Consider the following 23,007-nt stretch of genomic DNA (forward strand, 5'->3'; position numbering starts at 1 on the left):
GTGAACTGTGCGCCTACTTTTTGCCTGTTCGAAGCGACGACATGCTTCGGTGACCGACTCCACCGTCGAGCAGTCCTTGCACAGGAGAAAATTGAAGGCGTCATCCGCAACTCCTTTCAGGATGTGTCCGACTTTGTCCTCGTCGAGCATGTCCTTGTCGACTTTGCGGCACAAAGCCAACACGTCCTGGATATACGCGATGTAAGGCTCTGTGGATTTTTGGGCACGAGTCGCAAGCTCTTTCTTTGCGGCCACTTGACGTCCGATGGGTTTCCCAAATAGATAGCGCAATTTCTGCTTACAGACGTCCCAGCTAGTCAACTCTTCTTGATGTGTCTCGTACCAGAGTTTTGCCGTGCCATGCAAGTAGAAGATGATGTTCGCCAACATAAGCGTCGGACTCCAATGGTTGCTGCTGCTGACGCGCTCATATTGAACCAGCCAGTCATCTTCGTCTCTGCCACTTGTGCCGTTGAATGGACCTGGGTCACGAGGTTGCACCACAACGATCGGCTGCGGTGCGGGGCTGACGAATCTTGTTGACATTGAGTAGCCTGGTCAGTCATCGTGGTAGCTGCAATGCGCCGTCCGCTGCGAAGATCCAGCTCGTTGGGCTGTATAGCAAGTGGTACCCCGCACCTTCCACCAATGATGTTACGGGGAATAAAGTATGCACTGGTGAGCAAAAGCGTACTGGCGAATATACTGGCGAGCTAATGCGTACGACACTGCTGTAGTCCGAGCACGTTCCCGTACAGCACTTCGTCGTCGTCATCCTCAGGCATCTACTTAGCCCGTGACAATATGTATATGAATTCTTTAGGGCTTTTCACACGAGCAATATTGAATAAAGTTGCCACATATGGGAGTTTTTCCGGGAACATGGTAAGTTCCAAGGACACAAAGAAAATATGTTCTGGTGGCCTGTCAACATGCTACAAATGAAAAATAATTTAGGCGCTGATGTTATAGCAGTTACTCTGAAAAAACTTGTGAGTGTCACTTTGTTTGGGAAAACCTCAGTATGAAGCATCAAAAACTTGTCTGGGTGGTTGGACTCTAAATATGCGCAAAATTTTATTTTAAAGCTCCGTGGACAAGCTGAGTATAGGAGGAATTACTAGAGCGTGTAATTTTTGAAATCAATAAATATTTTTTTGATATATGTATCTTCAACAGCTTTTCAACTACTTAACTCAAGCGACATGACACACTTGCAAGGGCAACCTTCAGCAGAATCCCACTGACCTGGAATACAGAGAGCGGAATTGGTGGTCTCTACAGAGCAATTGAAATGGGAATAGGGTTATCATCTGTATTCCGTTCCAGCGGAGGGGCGCTTTAAGGACTGGGTTCAGTGAGGTGACTTCGAGGTGAGCCATGCAGATTTATAGATATAAACTCAGACATCCTGCTTTCCCGAGAAGTTCTGCAAACACCGTAGGTGTGTTTTCTACAGTTAATAAGAATATTTAGTCATATTCAGCACACATTGTCACGAGAGGAAAACGAGAAGCAGGAACTCGAACTGGAGGGCTGTTTACTCAGCCATAGCTGCCATTCACTTCTTCGCTCTCGTCTTCTGCTACCAACAACGCGTGGCATTACCCTCTCCCCAAAGAAAAAAAAATGATGAAGCATGGCTTAAATGCCGCGGCTCCGGAAAACAACGAAAGGAAGTCAGAAATGTCTGTGTTCATTGAAAAGAAAAAGGACGAGATGAAAAATAAAGAAGTAGGAAAAAAATTTACATTTGTCTTGAAGGCTATTGCTCCATCATAAAGTTCTTCACTTGCAGTCAATGCGAACAGTACGCCTTCATCCTGGAGACGTGAACCGAATCTGAGGAGCGGTGTCTGAGAAAACGGTGTGACGTGTCTGCTGGGACAGTTTAGTAGTTCACTTCGCCGAGGCGATGAAGAACTCGGTAGGGTCCAAAGTACCGACATAATTTTTCTGAGCGTCCACGTTCACGTATAGGAGTCCAAAGCCAGACTATGTCACCGGGTTCATATATTACTGCTCTGTGGTGGGTGTTTTACCTGCAATCATCTTGATTTCGCCGCGATAAAATGCGAAAGCGCGCCAGCTGCCGGGCGTCTTCGGCATGTTGAACAAATTACATCTGCGTCCGGGATGATCGTGTCCGGCAGAGTTGGTTGCAGCAAGGTGTCAAGCATTGTGGTAACTACGCGGCCGTAAACCAGACGAAAAGGAGCAAAGCCGGTGGTTTCCTGCAAAGTCGTATTGAAGGCAAATGTTATATACGGGAGGATTTCATCCCAATTCTTCTAATCCTCGGCTACATACATCGAAAGCATATCTGCAATCGTTTTGTTAAGGCGTTAGGTTAATCTGTTAGTCTGCGGGTGGTATGCAGTTGCTGTTCGGTGCGTCGTGCCACTCAGCAACAGGATCTGTCGGAGCAACTGTGCCGTAAAAGCAGTACCGCGATCTGTGATAACGACAGTGGGAGCACCGTGGTGGAGAACGATGTTCTTGATGAAAAAGTCAGCCACCTCGGAAGCAGTTGCTCGCTGGGCAGCTTGTGTTTCGCAGTATCTGGTCAAGTAGTCGGTGGCAATCACAATCCAGCGGTTATCAGCCGTAGGCTTCGAAAATGGGCTGAGTAAATCCATCCCAACCTTTTCAAAAGGTGCGTGAGGGGGTTACAAAGGCTGAAGGAGACCAGCTGGTTTCGTCGTTGGAGTTTTCCGGCGCTGACAGGCTGTGCATGTCTTGACGTACTGCCGGACGGTTTTCGTAAGTTTCCGCCGGTAGTATTTGTCCTTGATCCGCGCCAGAGTACGCCCGAAGCCAAGATGCCTTGACGATGGCTCGTCGTGACAAGCACACAAAATATCATCACGGAGAGCAGCACGAACGACGAGGAGGTAAACAGTATTGGTTGAATGAAATTTGCGCTTGTAGAGGATGCCTTGGCGTAGACAGAAAGATGACAAATCATGCGCGAACTCATGTGGGGGTTGTGGGCGATGTCCCTCAAGGTTTTCGATCAGTGGTTGCAATTCTAACTCTTCGCGTTGCTGCTCAGCTACGTTTAATGATGCGAGAGTAGCAAGGCAGCTGAAGTCTTCATCATTGTCTTCTTCAGCGACTTCGATGGGTGTGCGGGAAAGACAGTCAGCGTCGGTGTGTTTCTGGCCAGACATGTAAACCATCATTATATCGAATTCTTGTAACCAAAGGCTCCATCTTGCGAGACGGCCTGAAGGATCTTTCAGATTCGCTAGCCAACAGAGAGAGTGGTGTTCACTGAAGATTCGGAAGGGGCGTCCGTACAAGTAGGGCCCTAATTTCTTTATGGCCCATACAACCGCTAGACATTCTTTTTCAGTCGTCGAGTAGTTCTTCTCCGCAGATGACAACGTGCGGCTAGCGTAGGCATTGACGCGTTCCACGCCATCTTGATATTGCACAAGAATAGCTCCGAGGCCAAGGTTGCTCGCGTCAGTGCGGACTTCTGTGTCTGCTTCGGTGTCGAAGTGTACAAACGCCACCGAAGGATCGGTGGCCTTTGTAGGCGTTGTTGAAGGTTGTGGAAAGCGCCGGATTGTTTTGGTCCTCAGACGAAGGCGACGTCATCCTCTACGAGTTGTAGAGTGTCGGCGATTTTCGAGAAGTTCAGCACGAAGCAGTGGTAATAAGCGCAAAGTCCAAGAAAGCGGCGTACATCATGCTTTCTTTTCGGTATCTGGAACAAAGCAAATGCCATAGCCTTGTCAGGATCAGAGTGAACACCACTGCTGCTGACAGTGTGGCCAAAGAATTTCCGTTCCTCATATCCAAAATAACACTTTTCAGGTATCAGAGAGAGGCTGGCAGTGCGAATTGCCAGAAGAACCGGCTCAAGCCGCTCAATGTGCTGTTCAAAAGTCGTAGAAAAAACGACTACGTCGTCTAAAACCACTAAACAAGAGTACCACTTCAAGCCACATAAAACTGTGCCCATCATTAGTTGGAAGGTGGCTGGAGCGGAGCGCTGGCCAAAAGGGAGAACTTTAAATTCATAGAGACCATCCGGTGTAATAAACACTGTTTTTTCTCGGTCCCAATCATCTACCTAAATCTGCCAATATCCGCTACGGAGATCCATGGAAGAGAAGTAAGAGGCATGTCGCAGGTGATCCAAGGAGTCATCAATACCAGGAAGGCGATATACGTCTTTTTTCGTTATCTTGTTCAGTTTGCGGTAGTCGACTCAGAATCGTAATGAACCATCTTTCTTTTTAACCCAAGGACTAGACAAAGGAGGCCCAAGGACTAGACAAAGGTGGAATTACGTCGTCGTCGAGCATTTGTTTCACTTGATGACGGATAGAATCTTGCTCCTTCTGCGACACGCGGTAAGCATGTTGGCGCACGGAGTGCACGTTGGGCTCAGTGATAATTCTGTGCTTCATTAGAGGAGTCTGCCGGACTTTCGAAGTAGTGGCAAAACAGTCGCTAAAAGATGAGAGGAGACTGAGGAGCCTTGCCCTCTTAAGTTCTTCTAACTGGTGATTGACGTTGAGGCGACTAGTCAAGTCAGTATCGCAGCTGTTCTCAGTCGAAATCGTAGTAATCAAAGAGAATGTGTCCAAATCATCCAATGCCTTCAAGTAAGCTATGGTTGTGCGTTTCCCAAATTGCCTGTGTTCACCACCAAAGTTCGTAAATAAAATCGTAGTCTGGCCACTTCCGAGTTGAACGAGACTTCGAGCACTGACCTGTTTCCGATCAAGCAATAACTTTAGGTTTCTTTCGGTGATGCCCGTAATCGACTGCTCCCGTGGACACTCAACAAGCACGAGATACTACTGCGAGGTGGCAACGTGACGCAATCATCGGCTACGCGTTAGGCCGCGCCACGATGTTCGTTCTCGATGTCAGAGTCTGGAGAAACACAGTTAACAAAACTGACGAACAAATCACGCAGATTAATTATCGCTCTATGCTCTTGCAGAAAATCTATGCCCAAAATGACCGGCCGAGAACAATTGGGCAGTACAAGGAATGATGCTACAAAAGCCGATGCACAAATCTCAAGCCTAGCGGTGCACCTTCCTTCAGAGGTTACGAAGTGTCCTCCAGCGGTGATTGAATGAGGGCCGTCCCACGTTGTCAGCACCTTGTGTAGATGGGTGGCCAATGAAGCACTCATCACCGAGTAATCAGCTCCCGGGTCGACAAGTGCAGTCACCGGATAACAGTCGACGGAAACGGTAGTGACAGCGGACGTTCTGTTGGCGGTTTCACAAACACGCTTTCACGGCACGTCGTAATGCAGCGGCGGAGGGTATTTGGTTGTTCGCGTGACAGCAGCCTCACCTCCGGAGGTCTCCGTTTTGAGTTTCCCCTGCGTGGGTTGCGCCACTGACACCAGGGAACCCAAAGGCGGGTCGGGCGTGGTGCGTTGATGTAGACGAATGGGGTGATGGTGACCGTGACTGTCATCGCGGCGGTACACGAGCGTGATCACTACCTTCGAAGCAATCCGCAATTGATTGTGGGCGTTCACCTTAGCGTGGACAACGTGCATCTGGGTGGAATCCGCGTATGCCTATTCGTTGGTAGTAACCGTCGCGGTACATGTGCCCAACTTCGCCACAATGGTAGCACAAATGACGATTGTCGGGTGCACGCCAGACGGTGGACTTCCGCGGGCCAGGGCGAAAATTGGCCTGAGAAGGCAGGCGATGGGCTAGACGTGGAAAGCGTCTGGGAGTCCCAGCAGGTGTATGAGCAAAATGTGCCGTCAATGGCGTAGAGACGCGTAGGGCATCCGCGTAGGAAAGCATAGGAGGTTCGACTTGCGATGGTGGTGAGGAGTGAGCGAACTGCCTTGATTTTGTTACGAACGACGTCCGTAAGAGCAGCGCTACTGGGAGGGGACGCTGCTTGAAATTTCCGAAGTTCTTCGCGTACAACTTGCCGTATGAGTTCTGTGAGGACCTCCCTGTTATCACCTCCTGGTACAAGCGAGCACACAGCGGACATAGCCGTCTGACGCACATATTGCGACACCCGCTGCCAAAGCATGCGCTCCATAATTAAGGCCTCACCTATGAACTCGGACACAGTCGTAGGAGGGTTGCGCACAAGGCCCGCGAAAAGTTGCTCCTTTACGCCTCGCATTAGCAGGCGCACTTTCTTGTCTTCTGGTATGCGGGGGTCAGTCTGTCAAAACAATCACGTCACTTCTTCGACAAACATGGCGACGCTCTCGTTCGGCATTTGAAACCGCGAAGAAAGTGCCTGCTCCGCTCTCTCCTTCCGTTCGGGGTACTGAATGCCTGGCGAAGCTGCCGATAGAACTTCTGCCAACTTGTGAATGAAGTTTCGGGGTTCTCATACCACACATTTGTCGCGTCTAAGAGGGAGTTATACACGTTCTTCAACTTACGGCGATTGTCTGAGTCGTTGATGGCAGCGACCCGGTCGAAATGGTCAAGCCAGTCTTCGACATCCTCACAGGCATCACCATGAAATGGGTTGGGTGTGCGAGGCGTGTTCATGACACAGGGTACGCTTGCGAGTGGGTCATGCCAGGTTTGTGTTGCTGATGTGGCAAACATTGTCCTCGCGGAACTTGCCAAGGGGCCGTACTGTGGTGGTAGTCCTTGAAGGCAGCGGCTGCTCCGATTGATATCAGCAGACCCTGGTGCACTGGTGGTGGTTGCTTCTGGTTCAGGACCAGCAGGCATAAGACGTTGCAGTACAGTACCCAGCACCTTCACCAGTCTGTCGCGAGAGGAAAACGAGAGGCAGAAACTCGAAGTGGAGGACTGTTTACTCAGCCACAGCTGCCATTCACTTCTTCGCTCTCGTCTTCTGCTACCAACACAGCGTGGCACTATGACTTACAACATGCTTGTACCATTGATGCAGTACACTGATCAACGCTATCGTAAAACAACCATTTCTTATTTTTCTGGATTTCAGGAGAGCACCCTGCTCCCTGAGACCCAAAGCCTGTCATATGACTGCAGAAGCGAAAAAAATCTAATTAAGAGCTAGTAGCCAAGGCGATAGTCTCGTTTATCTTGTGCGTAAAGAAGAATTGTGTACTGTTTACTTTTTATTGCCTTGATGGCTCATCTGAGAGTCATCACCAGTGCCGTAGCAAGGAAGGCAAGAGGAGCTGCTTAACCCTCACCCCTAGAACAGTCTATGTGTTTGTTATTCTAAAGCCTTGAATTGTCCATCTACTGTGACCGGTTCATGACCGCCTAATTTATCGATGACTCGCCAGAAGGCGCTAGCGTGAGTGACGGACAGACGGATTCACGATTACCGATAAAACCCTCTGAATCTTCATGCACACATCATCATTAACTTCTTAGATATGCTTTAAATTTCTTATGTCTACATGTGCATACCTACATGTACACATACAAACACACAAGAATGTACATGAAGTATGACCGAAGTTGCCCTCTACGCGCACAGCACCCACACGCGAAAAATCTTTTTGCTACGCTACTGGTCTCCACACTCTAGCGACATTCTGGTCTCCACACTCTAGCCCACCTCTGTTGGCAATAGAATGCAGATGATAGCCCCAATCCAATTTCAACTGCTCCGCTTAATGATTGCTGTGTGTACCTCAGGGCTGTTGAAGTGTGTTGAAGATTGCCCTTGCGAGTGCTTCATGCTGCTTGAGTTAAGTAGAGGTAAAGAGGGTGGAGTTATGTAACTTCAAAAAAATACTTTTTGAGTTTCAAAGTAATACCCTTTAGCAACTTCACCTATATTAAAGTAGTAAATATTGCTCCATATTTTTATTTTGTGTGTGTTTGTGCATATTTTGTTTGACCACCAAGGCAAGATTTTTGATGCAGAATACAGAACTTTTTTCCAAAAAAAATTGAAATTCACAATAATTTTTGGCTATCTGCTAAACTTCACTGCGTAAATTATTTTTAATTTGTTGTGTGTCAAAAAGGTCACCAACACATATTTTATTTGTGTCCTTGGAATTCGCTACCAAAAAAATATCCTAAACCTGGCAACATTATTCAATATTGCTCGTGGGATAAGCTCTAGAAGAATGAATATACATAAGTAAGCCGTTATTTTTGGTTAGATCACATCAATATCTTGCTGGAAATGCCATTTATTGAGTGCATTCTAAAATGACTTTTGAAAAAGTTGTTGTTTGACGACTTTTAGCTCAGTCTGCGTCATACTACAAACTCTCATAACTACGGAGCAAAATTTTTGGCAAGGGAAATAAATGACCAGGACGAGGTTCGAACTTCGGGAAACGTGAAAATTCTTTTCCGCCATATTCATGATGGTCAAAAAACGCTGGGTGATTTTGCATAGCATAGCCCTAATCGTTCTATTTTCATTACATCAAGTTTTTCCTTTGCTCTTTTTGCTTTTACTAATGTTGGTAACCAATATTTCGGTGTGTTTATGAAGTTGTTTGTGCTTTCAGCCATTTCATTCTGTATGATATGTATTAAATTTTTTATGTGTGATCATTTATTTTCGTGCTGAAAGCCAGTGCCTCTAACAAGGCCTATTAGGAGTCTTGAAATGAATAAATTCTTTGTGTTCACATTGCTTTTGCTCTGTACTCGCCCGGAGTGGTTGTGCTGACAAAATGTTTCTCCTCCTTTCAGAAAAGAAGTCTGCACAATACTGCTACAATAGGAAAACAACACAGGTGCTTTGGGTATCTGGAAGTTATGAAATGCGTTCTTCGTATTTTACCTTCCAGATACAAAGCCGCCGAAATAAAATGATTTTTCACAATTTTTTCATATTTGTATTTCATTTTATATTCATGGGAAAATAAGATTCGACTTCAGTGAATAGGAAACTTGTTCTTGTTGGTTTTGAAACATTTGAATTCATTTCGTAAATTTTAGCACGTGCAGGTGCAGTCAAAAGTTCCCAGGTGATGCTGCCACAGGATTAAATGCAATAGTGGCCTGAAAACTTTTGAATGACCTTGTACTTGCAGAACAAAAATCTGCTGATTACGTGTGCCTCATGTTGATTCTAATGGAAGTATGTTATTTACGGAGATGTATCAATAGTATTATGAATATTGTGCGAAAAACGGCCCTACGAAGCAGGTGTTGTTCCGTTGCAGCCGTTACCTTATTTCTTCATAGCGGAGATCTCCATGAAAGTTGAACGGGCTGTACGTTCTATGTGTTCTACGTGATCTCTGTGCTACTATTTTATTTTTACCGAAGTAGTTGGCAGCATTTTACCTGCGCATTTTTACGTAATCAAGGAAAAATATTTTTTGCCGTGCATATTCAGGGAGATGACAGAGGTATGTGAAAACACATTTTTCTTATTGCTCAACAACATGCAAGTGAGTGCTCCACCAAAAGTACATGGGAGCAAGCAAGCAGTGGTACTTTTTCCTCACACTGAAACAGAAGAAAAATAAAATACATGGAATACAGGTGCACGCAATGTTACTGTACTTTGGCTCACAGCTCAAGAATGGCTTAGCTCAAGCAGCTCAAATGTAGTGCTTAACGTGAGACCATGTGCTTGTTTCCTGCTTTCTGCAGCGGCGTTCTAGCCTAAACACCTCCTTTTTGCATTAATATAATAAAAAAGTGGCAGATGAACAAAATATTACTATGTTGCTTATGTTAACGCAAACGCGCTAAACAGCTAGATTCGAAAAATTGTAAAGCTGGGTCTGCGTCAATATTGGCTTCGAAGATTGTAAGCGAAAAATCGTCATCTTGCCTGTGTGCGAGAAATCTAGAAAGATGGAAATAGTAGTAAGTGTTTTGTGTTTGAGTGAAAATAAAACCATGAACATTTGCGTGGCGAGAAGCAGTTCTCTGTTCCAACACAGTGCCATGCAATTGTTTCAAAATGTGTCGGAAAAACACAAATTTTATGTCACGTTGTATGAGAAGTGTTCTTAAAACATGCAATAACGTGTGGCATCGTGAAATGGCGTCTTGCGTCAGAACACATGAATTGCGCAAAGAGATGATACTTAAAAAGGCCGCCCTTCACAAAGCGCTGAGACATTTAATCAACATCAGCTGCAAAAGCTTCCCTGAAGTTTGCAATTGTGCAGGTTAACGCATTGCCTTAAGGATATGATGTGGGCACTCAGGAATCCTACTAACAGTGGGCATTCCAAAAAAAGAGCAATGTTACACGCACAAGCATCAAGTTCTTTATAGAATGGACAAAGCATGCAGTGCGAACGAAGGGTAGGCTATCAATTGAGAGGAGGATGTCCACAGGGCATGAATACGCTATCGAATTCTACTCTTAAAGCCGAAGTTCAACCGTGCTTCAAGTTTTAGGTGTCTTTCATATATTTGTCTGAGCCTTCTCACAATGCACGCTGCAATATAACTGCATCACTAACGGCATATGAGTGCCAGCATATAACTCACCCGTCAATATGCCCGAATGTTCAGGTGTTCTCAGTATTCCAAGTTAATAATGGCGTGCTTAAAGGACATATCAGATGTAAAGCGGACGCTTAGCTGCTGACAGTTTTTTTGAGGACTTCGTGCTGCTGCGATTTTCTACAAATAACAAATAAGCAAATGTCCACATAAATATAAAAGACGTGAACCCGTTCTATTTCCGTTCATGATAATGTAGTACTTCTCCTGTGCTGTTGTCGGTGACAATGCGTAAGTAGGCAGACCAGTGTCAATTTTTTTGGCCAACGTCAACGAGAAACTTGTGCGTACTTCGCACTCGGTACTAATCTCAGAAGCGTCCGTCTCCCTTGAAATTGACCTGCAGATCCATCATCTTGATTATCCATTAGCAGGCACAATCAGAGGCAGTGCTCTCGAAAGAGCAATAAGCAGTACCACGAATTTATGTTACCACAGGCATTATGTTCCACGGTTATCTCCTTTCGTTTAGGTTCATCTCATTGGCAGCCGATGGTTCGTATACCATGGCCAATATAAGATTCATAAGATGGGACTGAGAGAGAGAGATAAAGATGCAAGGAAAGGCAGGGAGGTTAACCAGACGCACATCCGGTTTGCTACCCTCCACTGGGGAGGGAATGAAGGGGAGAAAAGAGGTTGCAGATAGATGAGAAGGTACACACAATCACGAGCACACTCGGGGAGCACACACAGTCTACAGGCGGTCGCTCAGGTTTGTTGACTTTAAGTAAAGTAGCAGTGCATTAGTAGCTTTCTGCGCAACTGAGGCAGATGCCCAAGGTCCTAGTATCTTCTGCGCACAAAATGGTCCGGGGTCAAGTTGATTCAAAACCATCCGGAGCTGGCATCGTTGTGTGTCGTAGCAAGTGCAGCTGCACAGGACGAGTTCGATGGTCTCTTCAGCTCCGCAGTAGTCGCATGTAGGAGTGTCTGCCATACCAATGCGAAAGGAGTACACCTTTGTAAATGCAACACCCAACCAAAAGCGGCATAACAGTGTCGCATCGGAGCGGGAATGTTTTGATGGTAGCTTTATCTTGAGCGACGGATCCAGTTCATAAAATTGACACCTTTGGATGCTGGTAGATGACCAGAACGTGCGTGTGAGATCTCGAGCCAGCAGGTAAAGTTGTCTTGCTGCATCATTCCTTGATAGAGGAATCGGGACTACATGGGTTCCTTCATGGGCTGAGCGGGCTGCATCATCGGCTAATTGATATCCGGTAATACCTATATGTCCAAGCAGCCATTGGTATCTAATATCATGCCCTCGTGCTAGAGCTTCATGATTGCAATGTCTTATATCTTGTACCAATTGTTCATGACTCCTCCTATGCATGGTAGACTGCAAACTCTGAAGCGCTGCCTTCGAATCACAGAATATGACCCATTTTCTAGACGTTCTTGAACGAGATATTGTAAAGCAGCGCTTATAGCAGCAAGCTCTGATGCCGTAGATGTAGTCATATGCGACAACTTAAACTTGATTGTCATTGCTGCAGCCGGAATTACAGCGGCACCTTATGAGCTGCTGGACGAGACAGACCCATCAGTGTACATCTGTGTTCGGTCCAAGTACAACTCATGTATTAATAGCAGTGTTGCTTGCTTCAATGCTACTCTGGAGTGATTGTTTTTCTTTTTCATACCCGGAGTTTCTAGACGTACTTGCAGCTGGTCGAGGCACCACAAAAGACATGACATTCTTGCATCTGGCGTATATCCCGATGGAATGCTGTTTAGGTGCTTGGCTATGACGTCTGAAAACGTAGCACGTGGTCTTCCGGAGGGTAGAAGGGCTAAGTGGTGGTCGGGGACACGGCTAGCATGTCGAATGTGCGCTCTGAGGCAATCCACAACTCTATATGTCCTGACCGGATGGTCTTTGGCAAGCATGATTGTGGCATAAGTAGAAGCGCATCGGGGCAGTCCGAGAGAGATACGCAGTGCCTGACCCTGAAAACTCTCCAATGAATGAGTATTGGATTTGCAAGTGTTAGTCAGTACCGGCAAGCTGTAGCGCAATAGACCCAGAAATAGGGCCCTGTACAGCTGCAGCATGGAGGCCACAGTAGTCCCCCATGCTTTCCCGCACGTGAATTTCATTATATGCACAATAGATAGCGGTCTCTTCTTCAAGTACGCACAATGCGGGCTCCATGAAAGACTTGTGTCAATTATTATGCCCAGGAAACGATGCGTTCGTGCATATTTGACACTCTGCCCATTGATGTAAACAGGGTATGGCGTCATTGGTTTGCGTGTAAATGCCATCAACACGCACTTCACAGTTGATTTAGTTAGGCCTTGTTTCTGAAGGTAGGCTGTTGTGAGGGTTGCTGCCCGCTGTATTCAAGCACGCACCTGAGGGCGAGTAACTGCAGCAATCCAGAGGCAAATATCATCGGCGTATATGGATAGGCACACCGGCTTTGGCAGAACCTGCACCAGACCAATGAGGGCAACATTGAACAATGTGGGGCTTAAAACACCTCCCTGAGGTACTCCGCAGTAGGTGAAATGTTCAGCAATTGTACCCTCATATATCTGCACAAAGAAACCTCTGCCAGTTATATGATCTTTTATCCATTGAAACATTTGTCCACCAATGCCCATTGCAGCGAGAGAAGTGAGGATGGCATCGTGAGCTACATTATCATATGCACCCTTAGCGTCAAGAAAGAGTGCCACTGATACGCGCTTGCGACATTTTTTCTTGCTGAACAAATGTTGATAAGTCAAGAACACAGTTGATGGAGGAGCGGCCCCGACGAAAGCCTGCCATGAAAGAAGGGTATTTGGTGTATCGTTCCAAGTAACACTCGAGACGAAATAGAACCATTCTTTCCATCACTTTTCCAAGGCAGCTTTCGAGGGCAATAAGGCGATACGCTGTCAAGTCCAGTGGTGACTTTCCCGATTTCAAAAGTGGTATTAATCGACTTATTTTTAATTCTTAGTGAACACTTCCGCTGAGCCAGGAGTTTTTGAAGCCTGTTAAAAGTTCTTTTCTGGCTGTTTGTCCCAGGTGTCCCAACGCACTATAAGTAATACCATCAGGACCTGGCGACGACATGCGCTTAGAAGCGACTAACGCACCTTCCAGTTCTTTCATGGCGAATGGAATGTCCATTTCTGGTAATCGCGTCTCAGGAACGATCATGGCGTCGATGCTCTCCTTGTTAATATTCCCGGCAACTCTCATGCAAAATTCTTCAGCCACCTCGAGTTCTGTTTTTGCATGATGGAGTGCCAAAGCTTTAAAAGGGTGCCGTTGCTGTGGAGAGGAGCGAAGACCACGAACTGTTCTCCAGATATATGACAGCGGTTTATGATGGTCTAGAGATTCGCAGAATGCTTTCCAGCGTTCGCTCTCCAGCTTTTAAATGCGTCGTTGATTCTTTTTCTGGAGCCGTCTTGCTTCCCTCAGATCGTAAATTGATCTTTTGCGTCTGTATCGTCGTTCAGCACGCCTTCGTATAGCTCGTAATTTTTCCAGTTCGATGTCAAACTGTGTTGTTTCAGGCGAAAATGGTAATTTACATTTGGACGCTTGCATAGCTTCTGCTATGGTATTTTCCAGGCTGCAGGCGAGGCCTTCTTTGCAAGCGTCCTCAACACGCGATGTAAACATTGACCAGTAGTGCCATTTACAACACAGGATGAGAAATTTTTTATGATACGATCGATCGTCACGTAGGTGGGTATGTGATTACTCCCATGAGCCTCAATATCGCAAAACCATTTAACTTTGTGAGAGAAGCACCGTGACACCATTGTCAGGTCAAGGCAACTTCCATACGTGAGACTCCGCAGATAGGTTGTGGTACCATCGTTCATGATGGAAAGGTCGTAATCTGAAGCGCATGTAACAATGTTATGGCCCCTGGCATTCATCCTAGTGCTCCCCGAAAGCATGTGATGGGCGTTGAAGTCACCGGTGATGAACCAAGGCCCATCGGTCCTCATTAGGATGCCTTTTAATCTGTCGCAGTCAAATCGCGATGACGGAGATATATATCCACCAATAAGCGTGAACTAATCTGCATTCTTCTTTACACGAAGACAAACGTACTGATTATCGTCATTTGAACTTATTGGGTGCTAAAGATAAGTCACCTCTGTGCGAATGTAAACAAATACTTTGCTTCGTTCTTCGCAAGCGGCTGAAGAAAAAGCTTCATAACCGGACAATCTCTAAGGCGTTGATACGTTTGGTTCAGATATGGCAAGTATAGGGAATTGATTGGCCCGAACATATTGGCGAAAGTCCGAGATACGGGACTTTATGCCTCTGGCATTCCACTGAAAAATCGACGCACTTTTAACTTCAGTGCGGAAGATAAGATTTTGTTGAGCCATTGTGCTTATACGACGTTAGCAAGAACTGGATTCAGTGCGTCCAGTATTTGCAGTGCACTCTTAGTAGACGAAGCTTGTATGCTGCTCAGTAGTGTGCGAATCGTGGCAATTAATGATTGCACGATTGTAGTCACTTGCCTGTCTTGGTTGGAAATATCTCGAACAGGGATCGTGGACTGGCCGTCATGAAACTCCTTCGGTTCGCTTGATGCTGCTTCCCTTTGAAGTGCTGACCACTCTGTCGCAGTTAGGGTATGCCTACTGGCTTTTTCCTTTACAGCCTTTCCCACGGCATGTGGTCTGGGAGGCAAAGGAGGTGGTACTGATGAGGGATCTGGCAAACGTGTCGAGGAGGTAGCGGGCGTCCTCGAAGACCGACGTCGACGTGAACGACGCGTTCTGACTTTAGCTGCAGCTTCTCGATGAGATGAGTGATCGCACCCCATTTCCTTCAAGATGGCAATTTCCTTCTGAATGCGTGGGCAGTCCTTCGATGTGGCTTCATGGAATCCATTACAATTAGAGCATTTCTTGACAGTTGCGACGCACTTATCCGCTTCATGGGGCTCGGTGCAGCGGTGGCATACCACCGAATTCTCGCAGATGCTGCTCACATGTCCAAGTTTCATGCATTTACGGCACTGGAGAGGCTTCGGAATGAACGGCCGCACAGCATGTCTGAAGTACCCAAACTTCACATGAAAGGGGAGTGATGTGAGAGGGGAGTGAGTGATGAAGATGGAACAGGGTGCGTAAGAAAGTGCCGTGCTGAATGCTACAATGCTTACCTATTTAGTTTTTGTCTTTAGCGTCCCTATCGGAAAAAAACGAATGGTGGGCATGGTGGAAACCACCACCCACCATTATAGTGGATTAATGTAGTGGGTGAATGGTGGGAAACGCCCACCATGCGCATGGTGGGTATGGTGGGTGCTGCAGTGCCGGCAACACTTGAGCGCGAAATGACGTCAGAATCACCGTGACGAGCTGCCAAAAAAAATAAAAAAGAATTCTATAGAAACAATATAAAAAAGACCCGTCCCGTAAAAAAAAAGGCGCCACGAAGGATCGAACGTGCAACCTACGGATTCCCGTTCGAAGACGCTAACCACTGCGCCACACCAACATGACGTTGATTGTGTGTTAAATACTTAGTTGGCGTACAAACTTAAGGTTCAACTTAAGTTATGTTTGTCGTGTACACAACATAGACAAGATCTACAACTGCTACTAAAAATTGCCCATTTATTTAACACAAGCAACTTCAGCCTGTAACGATTGCCACTATGTTAATGGTACTAGTGCTATTTTTTTACAATTCACAACTTCAAGAAAGAAAACCAAGTGAACTGGGGAGCAGCAACAGTTTACCGGCGGGGTCTGCCAAGTTTAATATCCGTTTCGCGCTCGTTCTAAAAGGCGACATCTGCTCACGCTTTATGACGCTTCTAGGCTGATTCCATAGATACGCCCGCCTAATTTATTTGATTGAGTATTGGGATGCTTTTCGCGCAATGTAGAGGGCGGTCGCGCCAGCGCAATGCTGTAGCTCTTTCGCTAAAGCAACAACTACATAACGGCTTGGCCAAAACGAATGCAGTGTGCCGGAAACATTACGCTATCATATTGGTTCACCAAGCACACGAATTGCCACGTCTGAGTTCTCGTACAAAAGCTAGAGAAGTGCCGGCGAGTACGAGCGGCGGCTGTCGGTGAGAAAACACTTAATTACGTTCTCTGGGAGTGCTTTAATCACGTCGCATCGATGTTTGTTGCTTCTTGAGCGGACACCATCAACAATGAAAAATGCTTTGTTTAGGTTAATTTATGCCATATGGCTGCGCTGTATTGTCATACTTAATCGTCGTAATCGTGTATTCTGAAACCCGGAAGCACGAATAACACAATTGTACAGGCTCGGTCAGTAGGCCTAACCTTTGGTGGAAATCATGGTGGTAGAACGTGTAGTGTACAGATCCCAGCTTGGTACACTATATAAATTGCCCACCATTATAAGCCCACCCATCATCTGCTTAGTGCTTCGCCGCATTATCGCGATGATGGGCAGAGCTTCTCAGCTTGGTACACCATGTGGCCCACCATAACAAGCAGCACCCATCATCTGCTTAGTGCTTCCCAGCATTATCGCAATGGTGGGAAGAGTTTCTCAGCTTGGTACACCATGTAGCCCACCATAATAAGCACCACCCACCATATGCTTAGGGCTTCCCAGCATTATCGCAATGGTGGGCAGAGTGTCCCATTATTGCCCACTATCTAGCCTCTGCTTTCCACCATCATTTCCACTTTACTCATCATCCGTACACCACACCACCCAGTATGTCCCGGCATAACCACCATATTTTCCACTACGTCCAACCATAGCCATCATAATTTCCACCATGCCCACTATTATTTCCACCATGCCCACTATTATTTCCACTACGCCCACCATGTTTTCCAGTATCCACCTTGGCAATTTTTCCGATAGGGGTATTTTGCATGAATCAATGTTTCACAGCATAAAAGGTCATAGGTTTTGCCATATTGTGCTTTCTGCATTGAGAAAATTATGTGATATCCATTAAAAGCGCAATGATGCATTTTCTTGGTCTGAGACTGCCGTTGATCTTCAATTATTTTCGACTATCGCAAGCTTTGAAAATTCCGATGCAAAGTCACTGATGACGTTTCTAGATGTTACCACGGGGGAGAGTCAAAATTTTGAGAAGGTGGACTAACAGCTTTCCTATACACGCCAATCTCTACACATAAAAAATGATCCATATAAACGCATCTTTACTTCATCTCTTTTTCTCTCTGAATGTGTGTGTATGCATCTTACTCTCTGTTCTCGGTGCAGAGGGCACCTGCATGTCTCTGAAATGCGGGACAATTTATTTGAGTGAACTTGCGCAAAAAAAAGATTGATTGATTCATATGTGGGGTTCAACGACCCAAAACCACCATATGGTTATGAGAGACGCCGGAGTGGAGGGCTCCGGAAATTTGACCACCTGGGGTTCTTTAACGTGCACCCAAATTTGGGCACACAGGCCTACAACATTTCCGCCTCCATCGGAAATGCAGCCGCCGCAGCCGGGCTTCAAACCCGCGACCTGCGGGCGCAATAAAAAGATTAAGTAAAACGAATTCAAGTTGTGCAGACGTAGCGTCGAGAACCATGACGATAGTTATAGCGCGAGAACAAAACGAAGACACAGAAACAAGAGGGACACGAAGACATTTTGTCTCTGTTGTTAAGGGTCGGAAGGAAGGTCGCAGGAGGATACGAAAAACAAACATGTTTATGGCACTATTTACATCTTTACAGCAAAGAAAAGTTCGGGGTTTCACAAACCACGAGCGTGGTGGTTGAACCGTTACATGGTTCAGAGCGACGTCCATCACTCTTCGGCGTCATTTTAAGCCCTGTCGGGCTCCTCCTCTCCGAGTGGAACACCAATCACACACACACAACAGGTGAGGGGGACAAGCATGCACGGTCCACGTGAACGTCCAATGTTGAGTCGTGAACACTGCACTGCAAGTTGGCGCCAGCAGGGCTCCTCCTTGTCGTGTGTTAGCCGCTAGGCGGGAGTTCCCACGATCCTGACAGCGTACATTAAAGGGTCTGCCGCACAGCTCGCCTAATTAGCGGGGTGATTTGCGGTGGCCGCCGCGGTCTCTTCCAGGGAGATTCTGTCTTTGTTGGCCTCTCTCGAACGGTTAATGGCATCTTGGCGACACGACGTCTCATTCTCCGGCTGCACGGGCAATGCCTGACGAGCATAGGCAGCCGGCCGGTCGTCTACTTGATTGGGGATTAAAAGAAGCGCCGCTCTCCTGTCAGCTCTGGTGCCGGTCACAACAGCCTTTCCGTCGCCAGATGAATCACTGAGGTTATCAGACACCGCTGCTGCTTGAAGGGACGACAAAAGGGTCCGCAATTGAAAGACGGGAACTCGCCTTTGCTTGCCGCATTTTCTGGGTAATTGTTCAAATCTTCGACAGCGTCTGGCAGACTGGGCGCCGAAGGGATTGAGAGGCAAATCTCCAGGCAAAACCTAACACTGTGTCGTCGTTTCGTCTCTGTGTCGTTGTTTAGTTCTCGCGCTATAACTATCGTCATGCCACACCAACTAGCTCAAGCTGCCACACTTCTAAGTCGAGAACCCGCCAGTCGTGAAGGAATCTGCTCTGAGGTAAGGGACGTCGACATTTGGTGTAACATGTGGCGCCGAATGTTCTAGTGTTATTACTGGTTCTCGTGAAAGCTCTTGAATAAAGTTTAGTATTCGCCTCCTGTGCATTATACTAATAGAATGATCTTAATCGATAGCCAAGCGTCATAAATATTGTAGTGCAGTCCGCGCCGCACATTGATAACAAGCTTCACGGAAGACACCCGAATACATTAGTCTGAAATCAGTGCACGTGGCAACGTGCGTTGAGTTTGACAAGCTGAAGAAATCAAAACAATCAAAGGACCGTTTAAACAAAACATTGTGAGCTGCAGGCGCACATTTAGAAGAGAACTATGAAGGCTTACGTATGAATCGAACTAAAAACGCCGTTTCCCGCACAGCACACGCAATCTGCTTATTTTGCTGCAAGTTTCAGCCGATCAAATACCTATAAGCATGCTTGTAACAATATAGGACCAATTAATTGCTAATGAGGTGGTGACATACAAAATTGTAAAGCAGTGATGAAGGAATGAGGAATCTATAAAGAGATATCAAAATGAATTCTATTCATTATGCTATAACAATACTTAAGTTTTGTGGCCTTTTTTTTGTCCCAACGCTGCGTTTATGATTATTAGAGACGTCCTAGTAACGTGCTTTGGAAGTTTTTACAAAATGTTGCTCCTTAACATGCATTGGCTTCGCACACTAGACAGGCCTCATTCTTCGAGAAAAGATGTAGAAACACGGAGAAGATGAAGAAGTGAAGACAACCCATACGGGTCTCCAGCACATCACACTCATCGAAATAAAATCAGTGCAGCCGGAAATAAACTTTCGGCCAGCAGCTGAGCGGAGGAACCACTACTGCTACATCGTAGAGTCACGCCCGGCGTGCGCCTTGATCTCCGGAGAAGACGTGTCAAGTGCAAGCATAGGAAGAACATTTATCGTTCGTAGATTAGGGCTTTCATAGCCAAACAGAGGGAGTAAGAAGTGCGTACCTCTTGGGCCCACGGACGACTAGCCATATGGTCTTATGATAAGTGGCAAAGGGGGCACTGTTCTTGGCACAGACTTTATGAAAATGGCGATTTTGTGACATCTTGTATGTTTTATGGTCTTGATAATCTTTGATTTCTCGGATACCTAATGATCTTGCAATTTACTTGAGACTAATATATTTATCTGCTGTATACAAACTGCCACGCGCGCTTCTTTTTTTCATTTTTACGTTCCCTGCGAATGCTTTGCGCCCGAAGCACCAGAATGTCGAATGTACCCGATTAATTCAAAATACGCTGGGAAGCTTGAGCACGCAAAGGGCAACAAAGCAACTTCTTATTTGACTAACGCATCCACCACCGATAAGGCCGGAATCTTCTATGCCACGCCTATATTTGTGAGGCGCCCTACTACTCATCAGATTATGGATGGCCGACGCTGTGGTAACCGCTATATGAGCAAAAACGGCCGGGGTTCAGCGTCCAAAAACGACCATATGATGATGACAGACACCGTAGTGGAGTGCTCCGGAAATTTAGACACCCCAGGGTTCTCTAATGGGCACCTAAACCTGTCAGCATATGGGCCTCAATCATTTTTGCTTCTATGGAAAAAGCGGCCACCGTGGTCGCGATTGCGACCCGCGACGTTCGAGTTTCCACTGGAGCACCATAACCACTGTACCACCGTAGTTTGCGACTGCCACCATCAGTTCAAACCACGTCTTGCTTTTACTTGGACTTTTCGTTCTAGGGTCCAAGTATACCCACATGAAAAGTTTTATCTTGCACAGCCCGTGGGCTGTTTCTTACCTGTCACGAGTACGTAATGATAAGAAAAATAATCACATGCAACGCGGCTTTCAACCCTATTTATTCAATCCCGTTAAAATATTCTGCGCCAGAAAGAACAAAAAAAACTAAACATCTAATATTTTGTGGGCGTAAAAGTGTGAACATTGAAAAGCAAGACTATTGGGCGCTGTGTTCTGGCTTTCTGCGTTTGCTACGTGTCTGCGCTGGAAGGGAAAAATTGGCATGAACCGCCGCTACATTGTTTGTGTTTGTATTGTGTAAAGAATTTTACTTTCAACACTGTTCTGCCATAAGGGGCGATTGAACAATCTCTGGGGTCGACAATTACCCTCAATAATCGTAAATTTTTTATGTTCGAAAGAATTTCTTGTTCGCACAATGGCTGCTCGACGTTAAGTGATTATTAATTACGCTTCCAGACATCAGCCGGTTATTGTGAACGGGTACTCCACCCGATATACAAATTGATGAGAAATTGATACGTGAGAGGGTCAAAAAGTAAGCCAGAAGGTATTGAGCAGCGCCACGACATGTCTTTCATCTTTTCGCTTAACACGGTGGTCAGCACTTAAAATCTCATTATAGCGTAGACGCCCAACTTGTCGCTTATCCTTAAAGTTAAAATAGAAATACAATTTTCGTTTCAAAAGCCAGGGGATCACATCTCTGTTCGAGAGCAGGCGTGTTCGCTAATGCAAGAATAAGTCATTATATAGGCCCGAAAACACCATTGGCTACGTTAGAACAAGAAAGCATAATCCCTTCTTAATAATAAAACAGTTATTTTCTTTTTGATGAAATAATTTCATCAAAAAAGCTCAGATTTAGGTTTAGCCAATAATGTACCTGAAGAAGCAGCCAGAATATACAAAAAGAAATCGCGAAATTCCACAAAATTAGTATTAAATTTTATAGGAACCTCATCATTCTATAGATATTCTACGGCTCTCGGCCCACAAGCACGTTCGTCATTTGGGAAGATAAGGGCTGCAGCCCAACGTCAAAGGTTCTTCCTATTGAAGAACATGATTTAAACACAAATATAAAGCGAACTTAGAAGCCACTTGAGATAAACGAATTATAGAATGCTGTAATATTTCCAATCGCGCTTCTAGCATGCGAGATATCCGTAAAAGCTTGACTTGTAAATCACGCAGGTGGCAAGCTGCTGCCAACACTTGCTGTTATTTGGAAGGCATGCTGATGTTTGGGATTATTAAGGTAAAGATAGTGAGGTTTCGGCTACCTTTAGGGAAGTCATAGTGCATAGTAGGTTGAATTCGGATGCTATTTACAGGTGCTACGCTTCTGGTAAGTCAACACAGATTTTCCCAGTTTTCCAAGCAAACGCATAACGGTGTTTTATTTTTAAGTGTGGACACGCTGGTAAATAGGACTCTTTTACGGAAGGGTGTTGAGCCAAGTTTGGCATACAAGGGAAGTCATCGAGAGCTCGCGCTTTTTTTTTTTGCGTTTGCATTCCTAATACGCTTTGTTTTTCTGGGCTCAAGGCGAGAATGGCTTCTATTGTATGATATATAACTGGCTCCATTACTTCACACGCTGTTCTAACATCCGATTAATTTCTCACTGACACCAACCTATTTCACTGAATAAAGAGCCAATTTAGAGAAAGTAAACTGCAGCCTTCACAATGGTACGCAAGATAAGCAGTGGTAGAACATTGAACTGCCGAAGGCACCCAATCGATGGCACTGCGTAAATAGGAATCGAAAAACTAAGTTTGTTGTGTGTTTTTTTCTATGTAGGTAAATATCTTCAGATCCCACATACTTGGGGGTTGACGGTATGCGAAGCATGCAGAGTTGAGTGGACGGTGTTGCAATTTTATCATTGAGCAGCACGTCATAAAATGGCACTAAATATATGTACAAATGTTGCATGCACAGACATGTGTTGAAGAGTTGCAGATGTTTATATAGCCAGTTGTTTGCACTTGCGCAATGACGCCAACTGGAACATGCGTATTAGCAACACCAGAAGCTGATGTGAAGCGCTCATGCTCGCTAGGATGCTGGCCCTAAACACTGCTGCATAAATCAACCTCAGCGCATGGCAACTAACCACGATTGATGTTCACCCGACGTGGCGGCTGTGTCAAAGGAGTACATAAGTAATGTTTATAAAATATGGCAGGCAGCACTGCAATCACTATTGATGTTTCACGAAGATTGGCGTCTTTTTTGAAAAGTCGTT

This window comes from Rhipicephalus microplus, chromosome 5 (assembly GCF_043290135.1).
Source record: "Rhipicephalus microplus isolate Deutch F79 chromosome 5, USDA_Rmic, whole genome shotgun sequence".
NCBI lineage: Eukaryota > Metazoa > Arthropoda > Arachnida > Ixodida > Ixodidae > Rhipicephalus > Rhipicephalus microplus.